Source organism: Ylistrum balloti, unplaced genomic scaffold, assembly GCF_031769215.1.
Source record: "Ylistrum balloti isolate Yb309-2 unplaced genomic scaffold, AGI_CSIRO_Ybal_v1 Utg371646, whole genome shotgun sequence".
In the NCBI taxonomy this organism is placed as follows: Eukaryota; Metazoa; Mollusca; class Bivalvia; order Pectinida; family Pectinidae; genus Ylistrum; species Ylistrum balloti.
Genome location: NW_026782837.1, coordinates 119,405 through 124,723, shown reverse-complemented (window position 1 = coordinate 124,723; position 5,319 = coordinate 119,405). Strand labels below are relative to the sequence as shown.

The 5,319-nt window shown below is 37.5% G+C and overlaps 1 pseudogene; it reads left to right on the top strand.

Moving 5' to 3' along the window:
* Positions 1-1,262: 1,262 nt before the first annotated feature.
* Positions 1,263-4,538, top strand: LOC132563246 (uncharacterized protein C17orf113-like; annotated as a pseudogene).
* The last annotated feature ends 781 nt before the right edge of the window (positions 4,539-5,319 follow it).

Here is a 5,319-nt window from a genome sequence, read left to right as displayed (position 1 = left end):
AAGGCGGAGTATTTAAGGTCTCTAGCACCAAAGGGAATTTTGCCCCAGAATCGTGTAAGCTATTAGAGGCGATTATTTCCATTGTGGCTGCCCATGATTGATGGACCATGGTAGTGATATATGAGTTACAATATTTCTTTCAATCCTCTTTGATATAATATTTTAGCTGATGTGACATTTTTTGTTTGTTTTTTTGGATATGTCGAGGACGACATTCCTCAAACAGGGGGGTGTATGTGGCACCTTGATTAAATTATTAGCATTATCGCGTCGTGTCGCTAGATCACGTGACCGTCACTTTTGGTTTATATGTATTTTGCATTGCGGCCCGTGCTAGGCATATTGAGTATGGTTATGTAATGTGTGTAATTGTGTGTGGTGTGGTGTGATGTGTTGTATTCTTTTGTTGACCGGACTGACCACTTCAGACACATGTGCGCTGTCAATCTTCCTGTCCTTTCCCGCTTTTCTGTCTTTCTTTTCACTGGGGCAGCAGATTTCAAAGGGGTTGGACATTATTCGAAATCTAAGTATACATCTCCAGCACCACAAGCAGGGTAAGCTGCCGTGAACTATTTGTAAATGATTATTACTCATTAGTTATGTAATGTTATGTGATTTAATGTTACTGTAAAATAACTTATTATCATTTGATATTTATTAACGTGATTTCGGTATATTATGTAAAGCAAGTGCTCCTTAGTTTGTTACAAGCGTTACCTGAAATTTGTTAATTCCTATTGTATTATTGTCAAGGGGTATAAGTTCGACTTTCAGTGACTGATCACGTGCAGGTGACAGTCCTATAGAAATGTAGTCATGCGTAGCACACCTGTGAAGTTGAACGGGAGTACGACCTTATTAGCTAGGTTATTTATTACGGGTATATAAGGCCGGGTTGTTGGAACATCAGGGTCCTTCTCTCTTCCGCTGGAGTCAAAGCAGGAAGGCCTTGTTGATGGTGAGATATTATTGAATAATTGTAAAGCTCAAAGGGGAAAGCGCACTTCGCCAGACGTTACTAGGGCGCCTACAGGGTTCACTTTTGGGCGCAATTTCGCTATATTCTCGCAAAAAAAGGTTGAAAATCGCGTTGAAATTGTCAATAATGCGAGAAAAAATTGCCCCTTCCAAATTCCCGGTAAGAGTTCATCTCTCTAGCACTGCCGATCGGATCGTAAATTTAAATCCACTCCCGTTATACTAATCCTGTTTTTAGTGTGCTTCACTTAATCAATTTGGCGCTTGTGTATATTATCGATATGCATTTCAAACGCTTTGATGACAAAGACATGAAAGACAGACACGCGGTGTCGTCTACAAAAACAAGTATACTAGCCCTACTGCTAGATGAAATTATTATAAGCATAGCTATGCCTGCTAAACGAGTTTTATCTCAACCTACTAACTCTAAGCAGCCGGAAATTTCCAAGTTTATGAAACTTACGCCAGATACCACAGACGATAACGCCGCAAATTCAAACGTGACCGATCAAGATGGGCCAACTGAAAGCGATGTTAACGCTGGGCCTGCTGTTCCGAAGACAAAACTTGCCGGTAAATTTCAAAGGAAATGGCAATTAAAATATAAATGGCTTGACTATGACGAGGAGAAGGACAAAATGTATGTAATCTTTGTAGAGATTTAAACATGAACAATGCATGGGAACACAGAACTTTAAAACAACAACCTTAGACAGACATGTTACTAGCGCTGATCACCGGAGGGCTATTCTCGTTCCTCAAGGCAGACGGGACCTCAGTACTGCTATTGAGAATTCAGATTGCAAAGAAAAAAGGGGAATTAACGTGTGTTTAAAAGTTGTGTATTGGTTGGCTTAAGAAAGTATAGCACTTTCTAAATATTCTAGCCTAATGTCCCTACTAAAGGAACTTGATACTCCAAACATGGAGATATTAAACTTTGATAAAATTTCATACACTAGCTATAACACTGCACTTTCAATGCTGGAATCTCTGAGCGATACCATCGACAATAACATCACAAAACAACTACTGGCTTCACCTGCATTAACAGTAATAACTGACGAAAGTACTGATATAGCAGTTCATCACAAACTATGCTTGATGGCGCGTGTTATCAGCCCTAGAATGTATCCAACAACACTGTTTTTAACAGATTTGAAAATATCTAGCGAGACTGGAGTTGGCATTTTTGAGGAAATTAAACAGCATCTGGCCAAAAGAGGAACTGAGATGAAACAAGAGACAGGTACTGTAAATAATTGAAGTAATGATTTCATTTGAATTGTTTTATAATTTTATTTATTCCATATTAATTTAGGACAAAAGCTAAACAATAAGCCAGTCATGCGAGTTTAGGTCAGAGTGAGTGACAAAAGCTGAAAATAATAGTAAAGTAATACACACTGTCACTGTAAACAAAACAAACAAGCAATTTTCGTGAAAAAAAAAATTGTTTTACATTTCAGGATTGGGAACTGATGGGGCATCAGTTATGACTGGAAAAAAAGAGGGATTGACAGAGCTAATCCACATATTACCAACACCCACTGCTCTGCACACAGAGTTGCGCTCTGCACCCAACAGGCTGCAGAGAACATCCCAGGTAATCAAAGTTTTGTATGCCAGGTACTGCCTAGGCTAGGCATTTATATACTTGTATAATCGAAATACATTTGTATGATGATGTAAATGACTTCACTTGATAATTTAATAAACTTATCGACAAGTACAACGTACAATGATTTTCTATGACTGTCACAATATGCCATGTGATTATTAATCAATGATAAAATCACAATATCTTATGTTTTGAATTTCTTTCAGCTATGAAGCACTATCAACAGATCATGGAGTCTGTGTTTTACTACTTTCAGAAATCTCCTAAAAGATGTGATTCAATTGAAGCTGTGCAAAAGCTATTAGATGAGCCCACCCTGAAGTACATCAAGTGAGGTGGTTGAGCTTCTACAAAGCCATGGAAACTGTGTACCGTACACTGGATTCCCTACTAACATTCTTCAGCACACAAGTCAATGATTCTAAAGCTGTTGGTTTGAAAAAGAAGATCGGGGACGAGCTCTTCATTAGGATGACTTAGGCTTTGATGGATATTTTGCAACCTGTGATGAAATTAAATCTCTTTTTCCAAAAAAGGGATTTAGATAATGCACTTGTGCAGGTAATTCCTGAATAATTGAACATGCGCATTTATAAAAAAGGAAATAAAAATAAAAGGCAATTTGTGACAATTTCATTCTTAATAGGTTGCATTGATCCTGATGATATGTTACATTATTATAATTATGACAAAAGAAACAAAGAATCAAGTACATTTATGTATCGGCACCATTTTATTTAAGCAGCATTCATAACATTATCAATAGCATAAGAATTATTTTTTCTTTGTGAATATTTCATCCACCATGTTAGTTGTAATTTATTTGTAGGTAGAGGTAAATGCTTGCATTGCCGAATTGGAGAACATGAAGGATGATACAGTTGATTCTGACAAACCGACATTTTCAAAGGAACTGGAGAAGATCTTCATAGATGGGCAGTTCAAGGGTCATGTAATTCCTGTCCAAATTCAGCTTCCCATCTACAAGAATGAAGTTCATTCAGTTGTTGATTGACAACATCACAGCAAGGTTAGTATACATAAAACATCAAAACAATCATAAATTTAAAGTATAAAAATCATTGGTGAATTAACTTATCAATTAAATAAAATCAATAAATTATTTTACTTTTTTTCTATTGCTGTAATCTTTAATATTGATATCAGATTTCCTGACAAGCAGTTGATGACAAGCTTTGGTGTTCTTGGACTGAGGCCTGTTACCTTCTTAACAGAAGATGAGTTGAATACTTGGGGTGATGAATCCATTGAAGTCCTCTGCGAGCACTTTGGACACGAGAAAGTCCACTCTTACAAGGTTGATGGAGAGGAATTTGTATCTAGGAGTGAGGCAGTAATTGACCCTGAGCTCACAAAGCAAGAGTGGATAAAGGTACTCGGCTTTCTGACTGATTATGGTAGTATCTGCTGTCATGACTTGTTGGATATTTTAATCAGTACTAGACAAATACGGAAATAAATTTTATGTCATATAATCTTAAAGAAAAAAAAAAGAATTTATTTAAACTAAAGGCACTATCAATCATACTGCTGATTAAAATTCTTTTGTCATCAGATGACAGCATGATTGTTTTTGTAGGTGAAACAGACTGTCAAGGTACATCAGTACCCCAGGCCATCCACCTCTATGATCTGGGACCTCCTCACCCAGTATCACAAGGAGGAGTTTCCAAACATTACCAAACTGGCAGCATTGGCACTGGCACACCCAGTGCACACAAGTGACTGTGAAAGGGCATTTTCTGCACAAAATTCTGTGGTAACTCCAATAAGAAACCGCCTTAGCGGAGACCACTGTGAACAACTTATGCGCATTATGTTGGCAGGATCACGTATCGAAGACTTTGACTTCAATGAAGCTTTTTTCGTGTGGAAAAAGGCCAAAAGTAGAAAAATATTTGGAAAGAAATGAATAATACATTAAAAAAGCTGAAACCAGATGATTTTGTGTTGTTTATTTAATTGAAATATCTTATTAATTATAATGCATTACATACCTCATTTAAAAAAAATCTCATGAAAAATATGGAAGCGAGAGAAAAAATCTCATCTGTTTCTGAAAAATCTCACTGGAATTATGCAAGGGAGATTTTTTCTCTCTCTGTATTTAAAGTCCAGGGTGAACCCTGCGCCTAGGAACGTATTGTGGGACGGGCGAGGATGATGGCGAAGTGTGTTCCCCCTTAGTTAAGTTGGCCTTAGTTTTGCCAGGGAACTATTGTTATTATTTGACGGCGTAACGTCATCGTTACGCCCGTATCTTGCAGTTAGCGCCGGGCGCATTGACGCCCTAGTTCTCCCTTAGCCATACTCCCGCTAGTAATGTAGTGTGTTTGTAGTTGTGTTTTATGTAATGTCCGACTCGTAGAATATATTAAATCTCTGTGTGTGTATACGATTTTTGTCTTCATTTTGCAAACAAACTCGATTACTAAGGACGCCAACTTGGCAGGGAGACGCCTACAGGAGAAATTAACAGAACAATTACCGGAAAGGGGAGATAACCCTTACAGTTATTACGATTGCTTACAAGTTCAGTCTTTTATATATTAACTCTTACTTCAAATGTCCAGTGGTTCGCATTATGTATTGTGAAGTAATTGTGTAGTGCGTTCGATAACGTTTTGTAAAAGTAGTTTTATGTGCTCGTATTGTATACCCGTGTTTCTGTCTTTTTAGGGATTTCTTTGTGC